Source organism: Uloborus diversus, chromosome 3 (genome assembly GCF_026930045.1).
Source record: "Uloborus diversus isolate 005 chromosome 3, Udiv.v.3.1, whole genome shotgun sequence".
Taxonomy (NCBI): Eukaryota; Metazoa; Arthropoda; class Arachnida; order Araneae; family Uloboridae; genus Uloborus; species Uloborus diversus.
Window position 1 is genome coordinate 211,364,063 of NC_072733.1, and position 14,975 is coordinate 211,379,037.

The window sequence follows — 14,975 nt, forward strand, 5'->3', positions numbered from 1 at the left end:
ATAAAAGGTTTATAAATGTGTTATGTGATAATGAAACAGCCTTTTACATAATTTTAGAGACTAAGATTCTAAAAAGTTATTTTAGTATTGTACAAATGTATGGGATTTTAAAGAACTTAGATTCCCGAATGTTTGGGACTTAGTTATTTTCATATTTGTATTACATTTAATCTTGACTCAGTGGTCACGTGATAATGAAATAACCTAAACAATAAAAGTATGAAATTGAGAGTTTTTTCACATCTAATTTTTTATTCATTTCTTTTTTCGTTCCGCAACGACAATACAGTTATACAAGACAAAATATACAAAATATTTAGAGATCAAGCTACTGGTTTATACATACAGGAGGATTCAGTAAAAGCAAGACAACTCTATCCTCGTCTTTTAAGATCTTAAGTAGGTGCACGATTAAAATATCACATTGAGTAGGCACGTAAACCCACAAATAGATTTCCCGTTATTTTTCATCCATCTCATTTTTTTCTAAATATATACATTTTTGTTTACACTAGTGATTTTTGATGTTGTTTACAATATTCAATATCTACATCAAAGATACACAAACGGAGCATGCAAACGTGATACAAAATGAACTGAAAAATACAATTAACTTGTTTGCTTTTGTTTTTTGTTTTTTTAGATTTCGAGCCGACATGACAGGCATCTTACATGTATGAGTGCTGTTGTTTAACGAGCAGATATCAACGGTAGTGATGGTATTTACACCGCAAACTTGGACTTGAGAGAAGCATTCCGCTTTCGCCTCTTTTCTTGACGATCTAGAGGGGGAGCCAAAATATTCCCTGCAAAGAAACAAAAATACAATATTATGAAAACGCACCAACTAATCTTAAATAAACGCTTTGATTCACATAAAAAAATTACCCTGAACAAACGTATTTATCACTTTGAAGTGAATACTACCTAGTATAAAAAGAAGTGTGCTGTTTTGAACTTACAATAACATACATTGCTTCCTTGTATGCATTATCAACGACTGTCTAAAAATTTCTTTCACTCAATCTTAAACAGCCCAGAGATACTACAAGGGTTCCCATCCACTCGAAGTTGTTTAGCGCCAAAGTCGTATCTGCAGCTGAGCTCAAACTGAGAAACTGCTATTTAAAGTTTTACGCCTCCATATATTTCATTCAGATGTCACTTTTTTAGCTTTATTTTAAAAATATTTCCCACTCACAAATGACAGTACAACATTGTACATAGGTAAAACATGTTATAAAGAACCAGCTCGTGACAATAACTCAATTTTTAGAAAAAATCTAACGACTTTTGTGCTTAGCACGGAAGAATAGCACATTCCCCTAATGCTACACGGCCCCCTAAAAACAAGGACCCCCAAAAAACGTAAAACTACATTTAAGTAACCCTAAAAATGTCAATGGACTTACCATTGGTGGGCATCCTGGCAAACTTTGCCAACGAGTTAATTTACGTGCAGTATACACTGTTAAAAATTTTCCGGAAAATTTACGGTAATTGTTACTGGCATCCATGTTGCCAGTAGCTATTACCATAAAAATCAAATGTTACTGTAAAATTTTACGGTTTCCTCGGTAGGCCACAGAAACCAATTGGCGCTGGGATCGCTTATTTCTCCGGTATAAATTACCGTAAATATCAGCGATGCGTTAAGTCCGCCATTTTACAGTAACAATTACCAGAAAATCTTCCTGAATTTTTAACAGTGTAGTTTAGAGTAACTTTGCAACACTCCATATTTTATAACATATTTGACTTGAAAAGAATAACACAAGGCCCAATGTGGCAATCTGCTTGGTATGGTTAGAGAATAATCTTCCGACTTCTTAACTTTCAAAATAAGTTCGTAACACTGAAAACAATTAATTGGATATTCCAATCAATCTGTTTGAAAGTTACTCTCCATTTTGATGTCATAGGAATCTCCCGTCCTACACTGTAATATTCTATGCAATAAATTAAATGTTAGAAACCTTGTCAAGCTGTTAAATGGGCAACTCCATGGGTAACTGACTGACATTTTGGAAGCAAAACAGTACGAATTTTGTTACATTTAACGCAAAATATATGTTGTGCAAACGATCTTTTGCCCAAAAATATTGCACTTTTTCAGCTGAATTAAATGATACATAGTTGAATTTGCATTTTGGATGATTTTTTAATATTTCTTTTTAAAAAATAGTAAATGAATGACATTTAAAAAAGAAGTGTCAGTCAGTTGCCATGCTTTTAGCTTTTTTTTAATTGTCCGAAATGTATTTTGAAAATTTAATTCTGCCGTTGAATTTAGCCTAAAAAATAGAATATTCCTCGGCAAAAGATTGTTTTCTATATTTTGCGTTGAATATTATAAAATTACGCATTGTTTTGCTTCAAAAATGTCAGTCAGTTACCCTTGGAATGGCCCAAATAAAAATAGGTATTGTTTAAGCAGCTTGAAGTTTTATTTTACTGGTTCAGACAGGGGTTGTTTTCATCAGTCAAAAGTGCTACTTTTAGTCACTGAAATTGATGGAATATCCAAAAAAAAAAAAAAACTTGGACCCAGAAAATGCTTAAATTTTCAGTTATTTTTTAACTGATTTTTTAAAATGTCCGATATTTCAAACTATGACGTCACAAATGATGACTTTTGGCGCATATGTCTGCCGCGATTCAACGTTGTGATAATCAAGAAGCGAATTAAATATTGCGCTTTACGCTTGCTATCAAACATATAGTTGCCAGTACGCGTGAGTAAAAAAGCAAATTAAACATTACGTTCTACGAATGGCAACTGTGAATGGCATTTCATCATTTGCGATGTTATCGGCAGAAGCGTAAACAATGAAAACGCACCGTTTAAGGTAATTTTTTTAACATCTTAAACTTTGGATCTGAACATTTCTTAAATAATTTGACTAAGTTTTTAAGCATGCTCCTTCAGAAAAAAATACTTTTAAAATTTTGGAAACGACCCCATTGCACTACTTTTGTCAAAATATTTTGCTTCGCATTTTCTACATAGTTAAAATTTACTCTGAGTAACACGATAACTTTCAACCAGGTTTATAAATTATTTCATATGTTTTTTTCAAAGAATTAAACTGTTTATTTCAAAAAATAGGCAAGAACATTCTAAAAAACATTTTCAATGAGGATTACAGCAATTTAAATTGAAAAGAATACACATTTAGGTATATTTTTTTCATTAAAAATGGTCGTAATCCTTATTGAGCAGTTTTGATAAGATATCACTTTTCATCCAAAATTAGAAAACTTGGCATATGACTAGTTTCTAAAATAAACTATTTAATTACCACAACTTTGTTTTGGGTACACTGTTAAAAATTTTCCGGAAAATTTACGGTAATTGTTACTGGCATCCATGTTGCCAGTAACTATTACCGTAAAAATCAAATGTTACTGTAAAATTTTACGGTTTCCTCGGTAGGCCACAGAAACCAATTGGCGCTGGGATCGCTTATTTCTCCGGTATAAATTACCGTAAATATCAGCGATGCGTTAAGTCCGCCATTTTACAGTAACAATTACCAGAAAATCTTCCTGAATTTTTAACAGTGATAGTTTAGAGTAACTTTGCAACACTCCATATTTTATAACATATTTGACTTGAAAAGAATAACACAAGGCCCAATGTGGCAATCTGCTTGGTATGGTTAGAGAATAATCTTCCGACTTCTTAACTTTCAAAATAAGTTCGTAACACTGAACACAATTAATTGGATATTCCAATCGATCTGTTTGAAAGTTACTCTCCATTATGATGTCATAGGAATCTCTCGTCCTACACTGTAATATTCTATGCAATAAATTAAATGTTAGAAACCTTGTCAAGCTGTTAAATGGGCAATTCCATGGGTAACTGACTGACATTTTGGAAGCAAAACAGTACGAATTTTGTTACATTGAACGCAAAATATATGTTGTGCAAACGATCTTTTGCCCAAAAATATTGCACTTTTTCAGCTGAATTGAATGATACATAATTGAATTTGCATTTTGGATGATTTTTTAATATTTCTTTTTAAAAAATAGTAAATGAATGACATTTAAAAAAGAAGTGTGTCAGTCAGTTGCCATGCTTTTATTTTTTTTTTAGTCCGAAATGTATTTTGAAAATTTAATTCTTCCGTTGAATTTAGCCTAAAAAATAGAATATTCCTCGGCAAAAGATTGTTTTCTATATTTTGCGTTGAATATTATAAAATTACGCATTGTTTTGCTTCAAAAATGTCAGTCAGTTACCCTTGGAATGGCCCAAATAAAAATAGGTATTGTTTAAGCAGCTTGAAGTTTTATTTTACTGGTTCAGACAGGGGTTGTTTCCATCAGTCAAAAGTGCTACTTTTAGTCACTGAAATTGATAGAATATCCAAAAAAAAAAAAAAAAAAAAAACTTGGACCCAGAAAATGCTTAAATTTTCAGTTATTTTTTAATTGATTTTTTAACCGTTTACTCGCCAATGTTCCAAAAATTGAACATCATATTTAACTGAAAATTTTCCCAAGAAATAACGTTAAAATAAACTAGTTTTTTTTAAACACAGTTTAGTCTTATTTCAAAGTATTTTTTGATTTCCTGCTTGATTGTTGATATATTTTCAATTATTTACTGCGATTTTTCAAAGATGAGTGTTTTTTTTAGCTTTTTGCAAACTTTTTCTTATAAAATTTACCAAAAATTGGCTTTTTCAGAAAATGTGATGATATTTATTATAGTTGTGAAAACTACTTCAACGTATGATTTTAAAATGCTTGTAGAAATGTACAATGATATTTCCAAAAGGTGTACCCATTCAAAAAAGCATGTTCCAATTTTGGAACATTGGCGCTTTTAGGGAGTCAAATTTCCAAGAAGTAAATCGTTCGATTTTAAAGGGGAAATTTCATTTTTCGTAATATGTTTCTTTTTTCTTCTCATTTTGAATGTACTCTGATGTAGATGTTGGCAAAACTAAGTAAGTTTATATTTTGAAAGGATATGAGATTTCGTTAGCAAAGAAAATAATAAGTCTACTGTTTGACGGATTATATGGCTCCTAATCCACACCTGCTCGGACAGCTGCATTGTCACGTGATAATAAAAAATAATATTAGTGAGCATTTTATTCTTCATATTTTAAATGCAGTTCAATAATTCGCTAGCTTTGTTTTCGATCGAAACGAAATTCTGTTTGACGCATACTAACTGTTCATAAATGTTAAAAAATGTCTACAAGATTTTTACTGTAGAACAAGCTGTGGCTTATTTAGAGACATTGTCAGATTCGGATTTGTCAGATGTAGATATATGCCAATTGCCCCCTGATGAACCAGGCAATATCACTGAGGAAGAAGACATTCTAGAAAACGAGTTACAACCTATTACACCAATTGATGTATGTGGACAGGTGGACATTTTTTCCGCCAACTCTCGTGAAAATTTACCAAAAAAATCGGAGGAAGAACAAAGTCTGAAATCATTAGACAATAAAAGTAAAAAGCGAATGAAAACGGAAAAAAAGAAAAAGTTGGAATTATCAGGAAATAAAAGTAGAAAAAGAATGAAAATGGATTTAACTTGGGAGAAGAAAGCTACTTTTTGGAAACTGATTTCGGCAGAAAGTATTAAACCGCTTCGACACGCATTTCCGATAGTGGATTTATCTCCAATTGATTTATTTTTTTAAATTTTACCTTTGCAGTATGATGAACACTTAGCAAATATGACAAACTTGTATGCATTGCAAAAAGGAGAATCAATAGATGTTGACAGAGATGAAATCCCACAATTTTTTGGTTTGCTGCTATTGAGTGGGTACCATTCCGTTCTTTCTGAAGATATGTATTGGAGCAGTGCAGAAGATACATCTGTGCCAATTGTACCAACAGTCATGCCTCGAAATCGTTTTTGAAAAATAAAAAACAACTTTCATTTGACGGATAGCCATGAGTTAAAACAAAATGACAAACTTGGAAAAGTATACCCTATTTACGAAGAATTGTGTAAAAACCGTCAACAATTTGGTGTATTTCATGAAAAATTGAGCATAGATGAATCTATGGTTCCCTACTACGGTCAGCATCCATGTAAAATGTTTATTAGAGGAAAACCAAAAAGATTCGGCTTCAAAATTTGGATGCTGTGCTCTTCAAGTGGATACCCATATTCCATGGAGATTTATTCAGGCAAAAAAGAAGGATCCCCAGATGTGCAATTAGGATCCAGAGTTGTAAATGATCTATTATCTGTTTTGACTGACACGTCTAAGCATGAAGTATACTTTGATAACTTTTTTACATATGGCTTAATTTCTCAGCTATCAAAAAAAGGTGTACGAGTAACAGGAACAATCGTGAAAACCGAATTGGCCATTGTTCACTGATATCCAAAAAAGCCCTTTCTAAAGAAGATCGAGGAAATTTTGACTATCGATCTGATGGATCAGTGTAAATGTGCAGCTGGAATGATAATGCAGTGGTTACAGTAGCATATAATTGTTATACACATGAGCCATTTGCATCTGTAAAACGTTACTCAAATGCGCAGAAATGCATTATAGATGTGCCACAGCCTCATCTTATCAAGAGATACATTGAAGGAATGGGTGTGTGTGGACGACTTGGATAAACTTTTAGGGAGCTACAAACTTCATTTGAGGAGTAAAAAATGGTGGTGGAATCTGTTTAGTAATGCTCTGAATATTTCAGTTGTAGCTAGTTGGTTACTTCATTGTGAGTTACACGTCAAGATGAAGCATTTAGAGTTCCGAAGAGAAATAACAACTCGCCTCCTAAGAAGAAAAGTACGAGTGGAAAGTCATCCAGGGCCTCGTTGTCATTTACATAAACAATCAAGAATGTCTGACGGACATTATATTGTATCTGCATCCCAAGGACGTTGTGGGGAGTGCAAAAAAAAAAAAAAAAAAGCGACTATGAAATGTTTCCATTGCGACAAACGACTTCAACAGCAATGCTTCCTTTCATTAGATATTTCTGTATTGGATTTTATGAATTCTGGTATGCACATAAATGCAATTTAGAATATTTTTTCCGTAATAAAGTATGCTTAGATAAAAACCGCATTCAAAACCTCTTAGTTTAAAAAAATTCTCTGAAAAAAAAAAACTTCATGTAAAGCGCCAATGTTCCAAAAATGGAACACACGGAAAAACATAGTAAAAATTTTTTTTCTGGAAATTTTATTTCTGTATTTACTAGACATAAATAGAAATAATTTCAAAAAATTACACAAATTTGATCTTCCGTCAATAGTTCGGCGGTTAAACGGTTAAAATGTCCGATATTTCAAACTACACAGCAGTTTGGTTTTTATCGACGGTGAAATTCATTATGGTTAAGGTTTCTGAGTCACCAAAAGGGGATTTTATTTACATTTGACTTTTCAAAGTGTTTCTTTCTTAATGAACTGATATGGCTGTTTTTTTAATAGATCAGTTTTTTTAATACTTACTCATTATTTAACTTTTTTCATACACATATAGATAGCTTTGTGATCACTACAGTCGATCCCGTTTAATGAAACAGCAAACTTGCCACGAAATGTTTTGCGAAATCTAAATTGCGTGAAATTTTATTTTCCTGGACACATATTGTAACGGTTTGGTAATTAGAAAATAGAATGCACTAAGCGGGATATTCTTTTAACAGATATTCAAATAAACGAGATTAAATGTATTTAAGATCTTTTTAAGCTTAGGGGAGGGTGATCTAAAAGCAGGTAGGTCCCCCAAAGCGGGTAAGTCATCGTATCCCCCCCCCATGGTGCGTTAGTGGCGATGAATACGTATGTCGTGTTTACCCGAACACCCCCGAGTTAGTATCAATCCCAGCGAAGCAGCAGTGAAGCGACATGGCGCAACCAGGCTTAAAATTAAAAAAAAATGATACATTTAAAAAAAAAAATAAGTTTTCTAACTTGTAAATAGTTAAAGACCAGCTTATTACTTTTTTATTGTCAATAATATTAACTTATTCTGACACTTTCCACCAATAAACTAAGATGGTCATTCCGTTTTTTTTTAAATTTTTTATTGTTATTAATTTTAGGTTATAATTATTGAAATAAAAAGCGTGCCTTTGGGCAAAGCGGGTATAGGATTTAATCATATATTTATCTAAAATTTCTCGGATCGTGTGCTGACTTAAATTTTCTCTTTCAATAGGATAAGTATATTTTTAAAAAGTTATTTATTACGATGGCAATTAATTAGTCTAAAAATTAACTCAGTTATTTCTTTATGTTTTATAAACAAATGTACTGGTTTTAAATTGGATAAGTACAACTGTTTTTATATAATTGCAGGTAACTAATCAACTATTTTTATTATTTATGACTTCATATTTGATTGGCAAATGTATCAAATCACAATTAGTTAAGTTTACACGCTTTAGGCCCACTTGTAGCTCAAAGAGTGTTTTTCAAGTGTCTAATATTTGATAATAAATAAATATTTGGTTTGAAATAATGCTCGAATCACTTTTTGTTTTGAAGTTCGATAATCTTGCTATGAAATAAAACCAAAATTGTTTCGATAAAAAGCCAAAAACTACAATTTTCGAGCGTTCTACCCGCTTTGAGCCACCCTCCCCCATGTGCTCATACTAGTCAATTAGAAGTAAGTAACTTAGTTTTGGGCACAGATGACCATAATTCATTTTTTATACATCATTACTCAAAATTATGACTGAGGATTGATAATGTTACTTTAATTCAGTTAAGTAGAAGAGAGATTTTTGGAATTAAGGAAACTGAATTTTTGAAAACTTTATTTTTCGTGTCCTTGATCCAAAAGGAAACTGAAGAAACCAATTCATTTAAAATACACGGGTAAGAAAATGACATTATAAACAAATTTAAGGTAAATTTGGCAATCAATAATTAAAAAGTACAGCATTAGAAGAGCTCTAATTATTTTATATTCATTATTTTTTCTGGTTACAGAGTACAGTTGAACCTTCAAAAGACGATTTGTCAGTTCCAGTTTGTACTTTTAATTTGCCTCGAATAGATAAGTCGAGATAGTTGATTATATTGCAGAAAAACTGAAATTATTAACTTTATTGAACGCTTTTTTTGTTCATTTCCTAAAAAAAATTTAATGCTGCTAACATGACCATAAATGATTTTAATATGACCATAATTAAACGCGTGGAACCATAACTAGTTAAATCAGTTTGTTCCATTTTTTTTCTCAAAAAATATGTGTAGACATCTTAATTGAAAATAAACGAAAATATCACAGTTTTATATAAGTAAGTGCAACTTCTAAGTTTTAACACCATTAGAATTAGTTTTTCAACGAACTAGAGTTGCAACGCTTGTATCCCAATTAAAAAAATAAAATAAAATAAGCAAGCTCATAACTAGTCATTTACCCTACTTTAATATTTTGTGTCATAGCATAGATTGTATGTAACTTATTATTCGACCTAAACAAAATTAATAAAATTGAGTACAACGTAACAACACACTTTAGATTGTGGTTTTTTCTCTCCTTTGTTTTCGTGTAAAAAGGATTATGTACAGTCGAGAAGGTTGTTTATATCTTTATCAATTCTGAAGCATATGGACGCTTTCATTATAAACATCAAAAAATAAAAATTAAAGGATACGGACGTCATTCAACGGTCAGGTGAAAACTATAAGCAATCCGTGATAGCTCAAAAAAAAAAAAAAAAAAAAAAAAACCCTAAAAAACAAGAAATACGCATTTTTCTTTTCTTCGTAAACCTTCGTAATATTTCGTTGCCAAAAAAAAATGAAATTAGAGTTTCTAAGTGGTCGAGCAAGTAGGCTCTAAATATCTTGATAATGGCAGGAAGAAGCTGCAAGGTTGATTTGAACACTTGTTCTAGAACTTGAAACTTACACTCAAGGTCCAAAACATTATGACCACCTGTCAGTAACGAGTTGGCCCACTTTTGGTGCGCGACACAGCTTCAACCCGCCTTGTCCTGGATGTCACAAGTCCTTGGTAGATGGCCGGAGACAGATTGTACCAGATGTTCAAGCAATTGTGACGCAAATCCGAAATATTGGGAATTGGTGGTTTTTGAACTCTGAGCTGCCGTTCCATGACATCCCAAATGTGTTCTATCGGATTGAGATCTGGTGAGTTAGGCGGCCAGGACATTAACTGGAATTCAGCATCATGTTCCTCGAACCACTCCAACACAATTTTAGCCTTGTGACACGGGGCGTAGTCCTGTTGGAACATTCCATTTCCAGCTGGAAAAACAGAGGCCATGTAAGGGTGCAACTGGTCCACAATGATGTTCAGATACCCTGTGGCATTTAGGGTCTGCTATACCACAACCATGGGTCCCAGAGACGCCCAAGAGAACGTCCCCCAAAGCATAACACCGCCACCACCGGCCTGTGTATGACCTACTGTACATTGAGGGAGCAACTGTTCCCGCGGAAGACGGCGTATCCTGACACGGCCATCGCCGTGATGCATGACAAAACGTGATTCATCTGACCAGGCAACTCTCTCCCACTGATCCACGGACCAGTCGCGATGTTCCCGGACCCAACGCAGGCGCAGTTAGAGGTGACGCTTGGTCAGCAAAAGCACACGAGTAGGACGTTTGCTGCGTAGCCCCATCTCCTACAGTGTCCACTGAACAGTGTGCTTCGATACTATTCTACTTGGCCCTGCATTGTATTGGGCTGTCAGCTGAGCCACTGTGGCTCCGGTTTTGTTTCACCATGAGAGACAGTCTCCGACGACCTTTTTCTTCGATAGTGTGTAGACGTCCAATACCATGTCGTCTACTGCTGGTTTCACCGTCATTCATCCACTTTGCATAAGTACTAAAAACTGTTAGTCGCAAACAACCCACGAGTCCTGCAGCTTCTGAAATATTTGTTCCGAGTCTTCGAGCCATTACAATCTGCCCTCTATCAAAGTCGTTTAGATTCGCAGCCTTTCTCATCAGACACGGAAGTAAGTCAAAGAATGATTCTTTAGACTCTCCAGCAGCAGTTAAATACCACTTCCACCTGATCACCATCCGTCCACGTCATCCAGGCGAGTTCATTGCAAAATGTAGGGGTGGTCATAATGTTTTGGCTCTTGAGTGTATGTCTCTGGCACTGTTATGTACAGTTGATTAAGAACGGAAACTTTGCTAAACTAACAAAACAAGATATCCACATTGCTAACTAATAAGATAACCTCTGTAAACTACGAGAGAGAAAAATGACGGCGCACTAAGCACGTGGAGAGGAAAAGACAATGGATAACTAAGCTTAAATACCGTGACTCGGAAAGAAATTCATGTAAAATCTTCAATGTACAGTGAAGAACAGTTTATAATTTTTTTATGCTTTATCCTGTATATGTTCTTTGAAATCGTCCAATAAATCACGCATATTATGTTTTTTTATACAGTCCCTTTGATAAAAAGGTATAGGCGCGATGCTTCACTGTACTTCTACAATCACTCAGTTATAATAACTTGACTCCCTCGAAATACAACGGTGACAGGACACGTCATTGCTCTTTATGTGCCGTTAGAGTTTTTAAAGACTCCGTGACTAAATTCATCGTATTTTTAATTTGAAGCCTGCTAGACGTCTTTGTGTCAAAAGTTTAATCGCATGGGAAATTGGCACAGGGCTATTTTTCCCAGTGTTTTATGTTATTTCTTGAGATTTGTCCTACTTTACTGCATTTTCTTTTTAAATTTTGCAATTGAACGCTGCATTCGTATGCAAGATAATTTTAGAGTTCTATAAACGAAAAAAAAAATATTTTATGAAAAAGTTATATATGCGTCCTTTTTCCTTAGAAATCCACTGTAGAACTCTATCTTTTCTACATTATCATAAATATTAAAATTTTGTAATACGTTTTCCAGAAATAAGAAATAGGTTGAAGCACGTAAGATTCGAATGTGTGTGCAAGAGGGATATTCTTATCTATGCATACATTTGCAAACCATTTGAGCAGAAATGTTCTCCCGAAGTGTTTGAAATTGATTTATTCAAGATTTAAAGCAGGTGTTTGCTTCTATTTTTGCTAGAGGGGGAGGGGGAAGAAGGAATTCTTATTTCTCAATGAAAATGCATTTGAAATAATCTTGCTGCAGGCGAAACACTGAAAGAAGGGATAGCTGTAGAATTATCTCTGCTAGAAATTGCATTACTTTATGAGATTGGTACATATAAGGAACTTTGTTCAAAGAACACGAAAATATTGCGTTATTTCTCTATTCAGCCCCACGTGTTAACCATATGCATTCTTCAGTCATTTCTGCACCGAATGCGATAATAACTTATTTCTATGCCCCACGTTCTCTTGCTAAATTATTATTAGTGTTGCTATGATGTACAGCTGCTATGCGATCGTTTCAACCATTTTTGGCATTGTACATTGGAATTTAATCCCTTGGCTTTTTTTCCTAAATTAATGTCCTAATTACTCTTTTGATCACCAATCATTTTAATTGTATGCGTGTTTGTCTTTTGCATATTTCCAGCCACTTGTTGAGTTTTAAACCTTGTGAAATTATTATTTTTTTAAATGAATATTTCCAGTATAATAAGACATTTAAGACCTTACATTAATACGATACTTTCCTTCGCTTTTTTTTCGTTACCTTAAATATTTATATTTAACTTATTTATATTAGCCAAATACGGGTATACGATCAAATATATAAAATGACTAAAAATGTAATTTTTACTTTCTATATCGTTTATTGGAATAAAAATTAAACGCAAACTGACACAATGAGATTTTTTAAAAAGTAAATAGGTTAATAAATTATATTTCCTCTACCACTTTAAATTACGAAATGTAACATTATTTATTAGCTATTTTTTAAACTTATAAATAAACTAAATAACTTTATAAAACTAAACTTTATAAAACTTTATAAAACTAATAAACTTTATAAAACTAAAACATATTTACAGTATTTGAAAGTACTCTCTTTTTTTTTTTTGGATTCTATGTTGAAAAGAAAGCTAATCATGCTTTTGACATAAAAAGGTTGAAAGGTGATCCTTGTAAAATAAAAAATGTCTAGTATTTTATTTTATTCTCATTTTTTATAGTTTGCAATAGGAAGATTTAATTCAAAAAAAAAAAAAAAAAAAAAAAAAAACGGTAAACCAATGTCTCGGCGTAAATATTTTAAATAAAAAATGTTCTCAATAGTTTTTGCAGAAGAGCTAGGACAATCACTTAGTGCTACAACATACATTTTACAAACTTTTTATTTATCCAGAAACTTTTCCAAATTAATAAAACATTATTTCTATTTGGCAGAGCACTTTGCAATCTGTAGCTAGAAAAATACTTCCTCCATAACAGCAATGCAAAACAGTTCTATAATATTAGAAAAATTCAAAAGTGTTAAACTATATTTGGATTTACGACAATGTATTAAAGACGCGAGAATTTTACTCGAAGTGACTCGCAAAAGAGCTCAATGGATTTCAAGAGAAAAGTCTCTTTGTGAGCGAGTACGTTTTATTTAAAATTATTATTAGACTAGTTATTGCAAGCAGTGATTTAGTGCATTGTTTTTTTTTTAAAGATGTGCTGAAAAAGCACCAATTTAAAAAGCTCTAGATTTATCCGTAAACAACATACTTTAAAACCTACTATTCATTTCAAGTCTGGCAACGCACCTCACATCGTGTTTCACACAAAGAGAACTGTACTAGACACAATAAGGTGGATTCTCTAAATAATGCAATTGTATGAAAAGTACAAAAAGGTCTAACGTGTTCTGCCAATTTGTTTTAAAAGGTCTCCAAGTTTAAACTAAAATCTTGGCTTAGTTTTTTAATATTATAGATTTTTTTATCCATCTTTATCCGATAAAAATTTATATGAATCAATTTGGGAGACTTTATTATTCGATATTTCACGAAGTAAACTATTATAATAATCCACATTTATTTATTAATGATTTGTTTTTTTTTTTTTTGAAAACTTGAGTAATAAATAAATCTTATGTCAAAACTTAGTATCTTAGTGCAGGCTAAAACATGTACGTACCGGCTTTCGTTCTCTAACTTGCGTATTTACTCTTGAGCAAGTGAAACCAAAAATCCGCAATCAGATTTAGTTGCTCTTTATTAAATACGCTCTTGTACAACACACACACACACACATACGTATACCGATTTTCTAGAAACGACTGCTGTGTATTGAAAATTAATGTTTAAAAAAAACGAACCGCGATAGAAATTTCTACTTTACAACCTTACGCTAGGGAAACTAACGTGTGTGTGTATATATATATATACACAAATAATTCAAATCCATAATTTACGTCGGATCTTTGCCAAATTTGACACAGCGGCCTTGCTTCGTCAAAAGATCCTCAAAATGGACTATTTTAGCCTACTAGTAACAAGAATTGAATTTTTGGAATTTTAAAATTCATCTAGAAAAGTCAAAAATTAAATTTTGAGTCAGAAAAGTGTTGTTTTCTACATATTCACGGCAAATTGTACACTATTTTTTCTTTTTTTATACCTGAGTGTTGAACATGTGTCACATGACACCATTTTTATTTTCTAGGTAGACTGTGCAACACAGCTAGTTTATATGCATAAAAATCGCTGTATTTTTGGAATTTAAAAATAATCCAAGAAGTTGAAACTTACATTTTGATCAGTAGAATTGCTCTTTTCTAGACGGAAACTTTACACTAATTGTTTTCTTTTATTTAAACCCGATAGCGGAACATGTGTCACTTGACACAACTTTTATATTCGAGGTAGACTTAGCAATGCCGGACCACACAGCTAGTTCTCTATGAAATAATACAATTTTTATTTTATAAAAAGTAACATTTTCAAAATGCGTATCGTAAACGCGGGCTACTTTGGCCCTAGAGTCCTTCTTTGATCCAAATCGAGAAACAGATACAACGTCCTCTGTCAACACCTTCAGGGCGCAACTTTTTCAACATATTTTGACAAATTCTACTAGACA

At 32.8% G+C, this 14,975-nt stretch overlaps 1 protein-coding gene across 2 annotated transcripts in view; it reads right to left on the reverse strand.

Annotated features, from left to right (window-relative positions):
• Window positions 1-244: 244 nt before the first annotated feature.
• LOC129219417 (octopamine receptor beta-2R-like) overlaps window positions 245-14,975 on the reverse strand; it is a 325,134-nt gene continuing 310,403 nt past the window's right edge. For both annotated transcript variants that reach the window (XM_054853812.1, XM_054853811.1), the window contains one exon: window positions 245-806. The gene's annotated coding sequence lies outside the window, so the exon portion shown is untranslated. The remainder of the gene's footprint in view (window positions 807-14,975) is intronic.